This window comes from Piliocolobus tephrosceles, chromosome 21 (genome assembly GCF_002776525.5).
Source record: "Piliocolobus tephrosceles isolate RC106 chromosome 21, ASM277652v3, whole genome shotgun sequence".
In the NCBI taxonomy this organism is placed as follows: domain Eukaryota; kingdom Metazoa; phylum Chordata; class Mammalia; order Primates; family Cercopithecidae; genus Piliocolobus; species Piliocolobus tephrosceles.
This window is the reverse complement of record NC_045454.1, coordinates 43208134-43220157: the sequence shown is the minus strand read 5'-3', so window position 1 is coordinate 43220157 and position 12024 is coordinate 43208134. Positions and strand designations below refer to the sequence as shown.

General features: G+C 46.4%; 1 pseudogene; it reads right to left on the bottom strand.

The window, feature by feature from the left end:
- Positions 1-2298: 2298 nt before the first annotated feature.
- On the bottom strand, positions 2299-3396 carry LOC111527755 (annotated as a pseudogene).
- Between the last annotated feature and the right edge of the window lie 8628 nt (positions 3397-12024).

The window sequence follows — 12024 nt, the reverse complement described above, 5'->3', positions numbered from 1 at the left end:
GACGGGCGGATCACGAGGTCAGGAGATAGAGACCATCCTGGCTAACACGGTGAAACCCCGTCTCTACTAAAAAAATACAAAAAAAAAAAAAAAACTAGCCGGGCGAGGTGGCAGGCGCCTGTAGTCCCAGCTACTCGGGAGGCTGAGGCAGGAGAATGGCGTGAACCCGGGAGGCGGAGCTTGCAGTGAGCCGAGATCTGGCCACTGCACTCCAGTTTGGGCGACAGAGCAAGACTCCGTCTCAAAAAAAAAAAAAAAAATACAAAAATTAGCTGGCCATGGTGGCATGCGCCTGTAATCCCAGCGACTCAGAAAGCTGAGGCAGGAGAATCACTCGAAGCCGGGAGCCGGAAGTTGCAGTGAGTTGAGATCTTGCCACTGCACTCCAGCCTGGGCAACAGAGTGAGACTCCATCTCAAAAAAACAAACAAACAAAAAAAACAAAAATAATAAAAAATAAAAAGCTCTGTAGGACAGCAGGGGGATGGGGTTTTCGAAGAAGGTGCACTTGAAATGGCTAAAAATAAGCTCATTCGGGCTGTGTTTCAAACAATCAAGTGTGTGAAAATTGCAATTGGGCAGGGATTGGCTATTGTGAATCCTAGTGAGATAAACATTGGTGTACAAATATTTCTTTGAGCACCTGCTCTCAACACTTTTGGATATATATGCCAAAGTGGAATGTCTGGATCATATGGTAATTCTGTTTAATTTGTTTGTTTGTTTGTTTGAGATAGGGTCTCACTCTGTTGTCTAGGCTGGAATGCAGTGACATGATCATGGATCACTGCAGTCCTTAACCCACTGAACTCAGGTAATCCTCCCACCTTAGCCTCTCAAGTAGCAGGGATTACAAGTGCATGCCACCACCATGCTTGGCTGAATTAAAAAAATTTTTTTGTAAAGATGAAATCTCGGCTGGGCGCGGTGGCTCAAGCCTGTAATCCCAGCACTTTGGGAGGCCGAGATGGGCGGATCACGAGGTCAACAGATCGAGACCATCCTGGCTAACACTGTGAAACCCCGTCTCTACTAAAAAAAATACAAAAAACTAGCCGGGTGAGGTGGCGGGCGCCTGTAGTCCCAGCTACTGGGGAGGCTGAGGCAGGAGAATGGCGTGAACCTGGGAGGCAGAGCTTGCAGTGAGCTGAGATCCGGCCACTGCACTCCAGCCCGGGAGACAGAGTGAGACTCCATCTCAAAAAAAAAAAAAAAAAAGATGAAATCTCACCATATGCCCAGGCTGGTCTTGAACTCCTAGTCTCAAGGAATCCCCCGCCCTGAGCCTCCCAAAGTGCTGGGATTACAGGCGTGAGACATCACATCCAGCATGGTTTTGGTTTTCATTTTGATGATGTTTAGTGATGTTGAGCATCTTTTCGTGAGCATCATTTCCTGTGCTTATTGGCCATCTGTGTATCTTCTTTGGTGATATTATTCAAGTCCTTTTTCTGTATTTGAATTGGGTTTTGTTGTTGTTACTCTTGGGTTCTAGAAATTTTAAAAAGAAACTCTGAATATTTGTCCCCAGTCAGATACAGGACTTGTAAATATTTTCTCCCATTTGTAGATTGTTTTTTCACTCTTTTGTTATTATGCTTTGAAGCACAAAATTTGGATTGATTAGGTTTAACTCATAATTTTTCTTGTGTTGCCTGTATGGTTGATGACATAACTAAGAAGTCATTTCCAATTCCAATATCATGACGCTTTCTCACCTATGTTTCCTTCTAATAGTTTTCCAGCTCTAGCTCTTACACTACACTTAGGTTTTTGATCCATTTTTTAAAAATCATGCCACATTATTATTATTAAGATGGAGGCTTGCTCTGTCGCCCAGGCTGGAGTGCAGTGGCATGATCTCAGCCCGCTGCAACCTCTGCCTTCCAGGTTCAAGTGATTCTCCTGCCTCAGCCTCCTGAGTAGCTGGGATTACAGGCGCACGCCACCACGCCTGGCTACTTTTTGTAATTCTTTTTAGTAAAGACAGGGCTTCACCATGTTGGTCAGGCTGGTCTTGAACACCTGACCTCGTGATCTACCCACCTCGGCCTCCCAAAGTGCTGGGATTACAGGCACATGTCACCATGCCTGGCTACTTTTTGTATTTCTTTTTAGTAGGGACAGGACTTCACCATGTTGGTCAGGCTGGTCTTGAACACCTGACCTCGTGATCCACCCACCTCGGTCTCCCAAAGTGCTGGGATTACAGGAGTGAGCCACTGTGCCCAGCCATGCCACATTATTTTAAATTACATATGAAGATCTAAAATGTCACTCGGGGACCATTTCATCCACTCATGACTCTTGTTTGGCCACCAGTCTTTTGTCTATCTCTTCTGCAATGGTGAGGCGGATACCCTTTCCTTGGGGAAGAGAAATCCGTGGTCTGTTGCCCTTGCCAGTAACAAAAATGTTGGAAAGCAGAGTGGCAAAGCTGTTGCCATTGGCATCTTTCACGTGAACCACGTTGAAAGATTGGCCGGGCGCGGTGGCTCAAGCCTGTAATCCCAGCACTTTGGGAGGCCGAGACAGGCGGATCACGAGATTAGGAGATCGAGACCATCCTGGCTAACCTGGTGAAACCCCGTCTCTACTAAAAAATACAAAAAACTAGCCGGGCGAGGTGGCGGGCGCCTGTAGTCCCAGCTACTCGGGAGGCTGAGGCAGGAGAATGGTGTAAACCCGGGAGGCGGAGCTTGCAGTGAGCTGAGATCCGGCCACTGCACTCCAGCCTGGGCGACAGAGCGAGACTCCGTCTCAAAAAAAAAAAAAAAAAAAAAGAAAGATCGAGGGTACTACTCTGTTGTTGATCATGCCCATTCTTCCCAGGTTACCACTTCCAGTCACCATACACAGGTTACCAGTGTCAATCTTGATGAAATCAGTAATCTTGCCAGTCTCCAAATCAATCTGAATGGTATCATTCACCTTAATACAGGGATCAGGGTAGCAGATGGCGTGAGCATCATGAGTCAGCAGATGAGGGATTCCTTTTGTGCCCACAAAGATTCTTCTCAGTTTGCACAACTTGTACTTGACCTCCTCAGGTGTAGTACGTTGTACAGCAAAGTGACCCTTGGTGTCACAGGTCAGATGGAAATTCTCTCCCATCTTGTCAATGTTGATGACATCCATGAATCCAGAGGGGTATGTTATATCCGTTCAGACCTTGCCATCGATCTTAACGAACCGCTGCATGAAAATCTTCTTTACTTCATCTCCTGTCAGGGCATACTTAAGTCTGTTCCTTAGGAAAATGATGAGGGGGAGACACTTTCTCAACTTGTAGGGACTGGTGGATGGATGAGGAGCAAACACACCGGTCAATTTATGCAACATTCAATGCTTTGGAGCTGCTACCCCCTTCAGATGCTTCTTGGGACCACAGGCCATGGCTGCGTTAGGCAAGGAAAGAGCTTTTGATCCTTTTTTTTTTTTTTTTTTTGAGACGGAGTCTGGCTCTGTCTCCCAGGCTGGAGTGCAGTGGCCGGATCTCAGCTCACTGCAAGCTCCGCCTCCCGGGTTTACGCCATTCTCCTGCCTCAGCCTCCTGTGTAGCTGGGACTACAGGCGCCCGCCACCTCACCTGGCTAGCTTTTTGTATTTTTAGTAGAGATGGGGTTTCACAGTGTTAGCCAGGATGGTCTCAATCTCCTGACCTCGTGATCCGCCCGTCTCGGCCTCCCAAAGTGCTGGGATTACAGTTTTTTTTTTTTTTGAGACGAAGTCTCGCTCTTGTTGCCCAGGCTGGAGTGCAAGGTGCTATCTCAGCTCACTGAAACCTCCGCCTCCCCAGTTCCAGCAATTCTCCTGCCTAAGTCTCAAGAGTAGCTGAGATTACAGGTGCCCTCTACCACACCCAGTTAATTTTTGTATTTTTTAGTAGAGGTGGGGTTTCACCATATTGGCCAGGCTGGTCTTGAACTCCTGACCTTGTGATTCACCGGCCTCAGTGTCTCAAAGCACTGGGATTACAGGTGTGGACCACCATGCCCGGCCTTTATCCATGTTAAGTTCATTTTATATATGGTATAAGGTTAGGGTCTAACTCCCTTCTTATGCATGTGTATATCCAGTTTTTCTGCTAACACTTCTCCCCCACCTCCCACCACAAGTTTTTTTTTTTTTTGAGATGGAGTCTCCCTCTGTTGCCCAGCCTTGAGTGCAGTGGCCGGATCTCAGCTCACTGCAAGCTCCACCTCCCGAGTTCACGCCATTCTCCTGCCTCAGCCTCCTGAGTAGCTTGCCTGAGCACCCGCCACCTTGCCCGGCTAGTTTTTTGTATTTTTTTTTTTTTAGTAGAGACGGGGTTTCACCGTGTTCGCCAGGATGATCTCAATCTCCTGACCTCATGATCCGCCCGTCTCGGCCTCCCAGAGTGCTGGGATTACAGGCTTGAGCCACCGCGCCTGGCCAAAACTGTATATACTTAAAGTGTGCAATGTGATGTTTTGTATAAACATTGTGAAATGATTACCACTCTCATACTAATTTATGCATCCATTACTTCACAGTTACCTTTTTCACTGTGTTGAGAACACTTAAAAACTACTTTCTTAGCAAATTCCAAGTATACAACACAGGTTTTTGTTTTTGTTTTTTTCGCTTTTTTTTTTTTTGTTTTTTAAGTCGGAGTCTTACTCTGTCACCAGGCTGGAGTTCAATGGCGTGATCTCGGTTTACTGCAACCTCTGCCTCCCGGATTCAAGAAATTCTCCTGCCTCAGCCTTCCGAGTAGCTGAGATTACAGGTGCACACCACCACACTGGGCTAATTTTTTGTATTTTCAGTAGAGGCAGGCTTTCACCATGTTGGCCATGATGGTCTTGATCTCTTGATCCCCCTCCCCCTCAGCCTCCCAAAGTGCTGGGATTACAGGCGTGAGCCACCGTGCCTGGCCGGACAATAGAGTATTGTTAACTAAAATCTCCATGCTGTACTTTATTTTATTTTATTTTTTTTTTTGAGGCAGAGTCTCGCTCTGTCGCCCAGACTGGAGTGCAGTGGCCGGATCTCAGCTCACTGCAAACTCCGCCTCCCGGGTTCACGCCATTCTACTGCCTCAGCCTCCCGAGTAGCTGGGACTACAGGCGCTTGCCACCTCGTCCGGCTAGTTTTTTGTATTTTTTTAGTAGAGACGGGGTTTCACTGTGTTAGCCAGGATGGTTTCGATCTCCTGACCTCGTGATCCGCCCGTCTCGGCCTCCCAAAGTGCTGGGATTACAGGCTTGAGCCACCGCGCCCGGCCCATGCTGTACTTTAATCCCTGAATTTCTTCATCTTATAATTGAAAGTTTATGACTAATGTCTTCCCAGTCTCTCCCCATTCTCCCATTCCCTGGCAACCAATTTTTTTTTTTTTTTTTTTCAGATGGAGTCTTGCTCTGCACCCAGGATGGAATGCAGTGGCAGGATGTTGGTTCCCTGCAACCTCCGCCTCCTGGGTACAAGGGATTTTTGTGCCTCAGCCTCCTGATTAGCTGGGATTACAGGCGCCCACTACCATGCCTGGCTAATTTTTGTATTTTTAGAATAGACAAAGTTTTACCATGTTGGCCAGGCTGGTCTCGAACTCCTGACCTCATGATCCACCTGCCTCAGCCTCCCAAAGTGTTGGGATTGCAGGCATGAGCCACCACGCTCGACCAACATTCTCTGCTTCTATGAGTCAAGGGCTATGTGGTTATGTTAGAGCCCACATATATGTGAGATTATACAAGATTTCCTTCTCTGTTTTAGGCTAAATAATATTCACACGTATGTATCACATTTTCTTCATTTCTAAATGTCCAGGAATATTTAGGTTGTTTCCATATCTTGTCTATTATGTTCTAAGAAGTTTGCGATGGGGCCGGGCGCGGTGGCTCAAGCCTGTAATCCCAGCACTTTGGGAGGCCGAGACGGGTGGATCACGAGGTCAGGAGATTGAGACCATCCTGGCTAACATGGTGAAACCCCGTCTCTACTAAGAAATACAAACTAGCCGGGCATGGTGGCGGGCGCCTGTAGTCCCAGCTACTCCGGAGGCTGAGGCAGGAGAATGGCGTAAACCTGGGAGGCGGAGCTTGCAGTGAGCTGAGATCGGGCCACTGCACTCCAGCCTGGGCGACAGAGCGAGATTCCGTCTCAAAAAAAAAAAAAGAAGTTTGCAATGAACATGGGACTGCAGATATCTCTTCAAGATACTGACGTCATTTCCTTTGGAAATATACTCAGTAGTGGGATTACTGGATCACGATGGTATTATTAACGGAAAAGAGTCTGGATCCAGACCCCAAGAGACGGTTCTTGGATCTCACACAAGAATTTGGGGAGTTCATAAAGTGAAAGCAATTTTATTAGAGAAGTAAAGAAACAAAAGAATGGCTACTCCATAGGCAGAGCAGTGGTATGTGCTGCTCTATTGAGTATACCTATGGTTATTTATTGATTATATGCTAAATAAGGGGTGGGGTGTCCGTAAGTTTTTCAGGAAAGGGGCAGATTTTCTGGAACCTAGCATCCTTCCCTTTTAGACTATATAGGTAAACTTCCAAACATTGCCATGACATTTGTAAAAAGTTATGGAGCTGACGGGACTGTCTTTTAGCATGCTAGTGCATTATAATTAACCTATAATGAGCAGTGAGGATGACCAGAGGTCACATTTGTCAACATCTTGGATTTGATGGAGCTTGACTGGGTTCTTTGCCACATCCTGTTTTACCAGCAAGGTCTTTATGACCTGTATCTTGTACCAATGTCCTATCTCTTCCTGTGACTAAGAATGCCTAACCTCCTGGGAACGTAGCCCAGCAAGAAAATAAAAACTGCCCTTTCTCCATTGAAGGTTCTTGGCACCACTGTGAAAAGCCATTTGATTATGTCTGTGAGGGTTTATTTCTGGGCTCTCTATGCTATAACAATGGTCTCCATGTCTAGTTATGCCTACACTACATTGTTTTTATTACTATAGCTTTGTAGTACTATTTTTTCTGCTTTTTTCTTGAGACAGGGTCTCACTCTGTTGCCCAGGCTGGAGGGCAATGGTGCAATCACAGCTCACTGCAGGGTCAACTTCCTGGGCTCAAGGGATCCCCCCACCTCAGCTCCTGAGTAGCTGGGACTACAGGTATGCACCACTATGCCGAGCTATTTTTTATTTTTATTTTTTGTAGAGCTTAAGTTGCCCAAGCTGGTCTCAAACTCCTGGACTCAAGCAGTTTTCATGAGTCAGCCTCCCGAATTGTTGGGATTACAGGCTAGTAACTTTTGACATCACAAAGTGTGAATTCTCCAACAATCCTTTTTTTTTCCCCCTTTTTTGAGACTAAGTCTTGCTGTTGCCCAGACTGGAGGGCAATGGCATGATCTCGGCTCACCACCACAACCTCTACCTCCCAGGTTCAAATGATTCTCCTGCCTCAGCCTCCCGAGTAGCTGGGATTACAGAAGTCTGCCACTGTGCCCGGCTAATTTTTGTATTTTTTGTATTTTTAGTAGAGATGGGGTTTCACCATATTGGCCAAGCTGGTCTCAAACTCCTGACCTCAAATGATCCACCTGCCTTGGCTTCACAGGGTGTTGCCATTACAGGTGTGAGCCACCTTGCCCTACCCAACAAACTTCTTTTTCAAGATTGCTTTCACTGTATGGACTCCAGTGAGATTCCATCGTGGACAGGCTGGTCTTGAACTCCTGACCTCATGATTCACTCTCCTTGGCCTCCCAAAGTGCTGGGATTACAGGTGTGAGCCACCGCGCTCAGCCCAATGTGGGTATTTCTAAGCCTCGTGGTTCCTTCAGAGCTTTCTGGCAGCCCATGTCGGGAGGGGAGTCTTCTGGTTTCATTTACCCATGGAGTGAGTAGATGTGTCAGTCACATAGGAGTCTCACACAGGACTAGTTACTCTGTGCATTTCTTCTCAGAAATGGAGTCCTACTTTGGGTAGGAAGAACCCAAAGTTGGACTGAATACCACGAAGAGCCTTGCCCCTCCATATATGAACACATATTTGCTAAGATTGATAATTAAGTGAATTTTCATGTAGAACTTATTTTCAAGTGCTCAGTCAGCCACTGATTCTGATTCTTTCAATTAACTTCCTACTCATGAAAATAAAGCATATTCATGCTTTCTTCTATTTTTTCTTGGTTTACATCATTCGATTAGACATCATTTATTTTTTCTGTAGTTATAATGTTGAAGATTAGATTCATCCCTCATTGTAACCCCCAAAGAAAATTCTATCAAACCTAAGAAAAACCCTTGATGTACTCACCTCTCACTGTAGATATGTAATCAGCCAATTTATACGATGCTTTCCTTACTCCCTACTCCCTTTCCTTTCAATATGGCTAATTTAGACACCATCTTTTTGGTCTCACCTTAAATAGAACTCACTTTTCTTACATTCATCCACTCCCATATATACACATAGAAAACAATACTGTCCTCTACTTCCAAAACTCTCATCAATTTGTAATAATAAGTTAGGTGCAGTGGCTCACGCCTCTAATCCCAGCAGTTTGGGAGGCTGAGGCAGGCAGATTACCTGAGGTCAGGAGTTCAAGACAGACCTGACCAACGTGGTGAAACCTCCATCTCTATGAAAAATACAAAAATTAGCCAGGCATGGTGGCACACACCTTGTCATCCCAGCTACTTGGGAGGCTGAGACATGAGACTCGCTTGAATCTGGGAGATGGAGGTTGCAGTGAGCAGAGATGGCACCACGGCACTCCAGCCTGGGTGACAGAGGGAGACCCTGTCTCAATAAAATAAATAAATAAATAAAATTGTAATGAAACATTTATTTGCTTGGTTAGACATCTGCCCCTCCACTAGTTTACAAGTTCCCTAAGAACAGCCCTTGGTTGGATTTTTTTTTTTTTTTCATTATGCTTTAATGAACCATTAGCATTCATCACTTTGTAAGAAATACAAAAAATAAAAGAAACATTTAAATACACCATAAGACTACAATCAGAAATATTAAAATGTATGTCTTTCTGGCCGGGCGCGGTGGCTCAAGCCTGTAATCCCAGCACTTTGGGAGGCTGAGACGGGCGGATCACGAGGTTGGGAGATCGAGACCATCCTGGCTAACCCGGTGAAACCCCGTCTCTACTAAAAAATACAAAAAATTAGCCGGGCGAGGTGGCGGGTGCCTGTAGTCCCAGCTACTCCAGAGGCTGAGGCAGGAGAATGGTGTGAACCCGGGAGGCGGAGCTTGCAGTGAGCTGAGATCCGGCCACCCCACCCCAGCCGGGGAAAAAAAGCGAAACTCTGACTAAAAAAAAAAAAAAAAAAAAAAAAAAGTATGTCTTTCTGAAATAACACGTGACTCTTCAAAAAGTTGATGTGACAGAGAAACAATAGTAACTGGTCTAGGTTCAAAGATACTAAAAGCCATAAACTTTAAATAGATCTTAGCGCCCAAGGGCCTATTTTGGAACCATGTGGAGAATTTTGTTTTTTACAAAGTAGCAATCTCAGCTCACTGCAAGCTCCGCCTCCTGGGTTCATACCATTCTCCTGCCTCAGCCTCCCGGGTAGCTGGGACTACAGGCGCCGCCACCTCGCCCAGCTAGTTTTTTGTATATTTTAGTAGAGACGGGGTTTCACCGTGTTAGCCAGGATGGTCTTGATCTCCTGACCTCGTGATCCACCTGCCTCGGCCTCCCAAAGTGCTGGGATTACAGGCTTGAGCCACCACGCCCGGCCAATTTTTTGTATTTTTAGTAGAGATGGGGTTTCACCGTGTTAGCCAGGATGGTCTCGATCTCCTGACCTCGTGATCCGCCCGTCTCGGCCTCCCAAAGTGCTGGGATTATAGGCTTGAGCCACTGCACCCGGCCTTTTTTTTTTTTTTTGTGAGACACAGTCTCCTTCTGCCGCCCAGGCTGGAATACAGGGGCGCGATCTCAGCTCACTTGCAAGCTCCACCTCCTGAGTTCATGTGATTCTCCCGTCTCAGCTGGTGGGATTACAGGTGCCAGTTTTATTTATTTATTTATTTATTTTATAGTAGAGATGGCATTTTGCTATGTTGGCCAGGCTGGTGTCGAACTCCTGGCTTCAAGTGAGCCGCCCACCTCGGCCTTCCAAAGTGCTGGAATTACAGGTGAGAGCCACTGTGCCCGGGCTAAATGACTTTTTTTTTTTTAATTTTCTTGGTTGAAATACAAATATTGTGGTTTTAGTAGACTAGTATCCTTTATCTTTAGAAAATGCAGTACCAACTACTTGAAAGTCAAGTATCAATTTCCTGCAATTTTCAACTTACTCTCAAATAGTTCGCCATAAAAGGTATTTTAGTTTTCTAGGGAGAGGGCGAATGGTAAATTTGATTCTTAATATTCGTGCAACAAAGCCTCCATCCTTTCCTCCTGGGTGCCCATTTTTGTCTTTTTGTTTAAGAGGTGAGGTCTTTTAAGAGGTGAGGTCTTGCTCTGTAGCCCAGGCTGGAGTACAATGGTGTGATCATAGCTCACTTCAGTCTCGAACTCTTCATCTCAAGTGATCCTCCCGCCTCAGCCGAGCAGCTAGCATACACCACGTCTGGCTGGTTTTTATTTTTATTTTATTTTTCTAAGGACGGGGTCTCGCTATTGTTGCCCGGGTTGGTCTCGTATCCCCAGGTGGGCCGCTGGTTTGTTTGTTTGCTTGGGGTTTTGTGTGTGTTTTTTGTGTGTGTTGTGTTTTTGTTTGTTTTGTTTTTTTGAGACAGAGTCTCGCTCTGTCGCCCAGGCTGGAGTGCAGTGGCACGATCTTGGCTCACTGTAACTTTCTCCTCCTCGGTTCAAGCGATTCTCCTGCCTCAGCCTCCCGAGTAAATGGGATTACAGACGTGTGCCACCACGTCCAGCTAATTTTTCTGTATTTTTAGTAGCCACGAGGTTTTGCCATGTTGGCCAGGCTTGTCTCAAACTCCTGACCTCAGGTGATCTGCCCGCTTCCGTCTCCCTAAGTGCTGGGATTACAGGCGTGAGCCACCGTGCCTCGCTGGCCCCTGTTTTTAAAGTCTGTGGGGAGGTCCAGGCTTACGAAGTTGCAGATCAAAATAGCTTAGCATTCTTATTTTTCTTCAGTAGAAAGACCTGTTTGTGATCTACGTAATTTTATATTTCCGTAGAGAAATATGCACTCCCTAGACACCTATTAAAGTGTCTTTATAACAGAATATAAGGCGTAAAAAGTACATTTATGACGCATAAACAAAGGAACATTGTCAGGTGAAACATTCGTTCGCATAACAAGATGCCCCTTTGAACCATCCCTCACCCAGTGCTCACCGGAATGCGTGGGAATCGCAGGGTCTGTAAGGCGGGACGATGCTGGGGGACGAGTTAACATGGCTCAAGTGGAGGAAATTCTCTTCCTCACAGAAAAAACGCACAATTGTCTTTTTGGAGGCTTTTGAAGGGAGCACCGTGGGTGTGCGCTGCAATTATCCACCCCGATCTTTGCGAGGACCGACAGCCCAAGCAGTCTCGCAGACCTACCTGATGGGAGCAGAGCAGGTCAAGCCTCTCTAAGAAGGCCCCTCGGCAGCCTCGGATAAACTTGAACTCTTATCACCCCTTCCACTACCAGTCCACTTACTCTACCACCCCTCCGGGATACCTCAGGCCCCCTCCTTTTCCTACACATCAAGTTAAAGGATTTGCCCCATCCAAGACTGTCAGATTGACTTTACCCATATGCCCCGAGTCAAAACACTAAGATACCTTTTGATCTGGGTAGATACATTCACTGGATGCATAGAGGCCTTTCCCACAAGATCTGAGAAGGCCACCACGGTCATTTCTTCCCTTCTGTCAGACGTAATTCCTCCGTTTGGCCTTCCCACCTCTATACAGTCCGATAATGGACTGGCCTTCATTAGGTTACTCAAGCAGTCTCTCAGGCCCTTGGCATCCAGTGGAACCTTCATGCCCCTACCGTCTGTTTGGACAAACGGAGGCAAGATGGCGCAGTTCCGGCTTCTTCACCGTCAGCTTTCCCCAGCCTGGGAAAGACACAGGTGGACTAGGCAG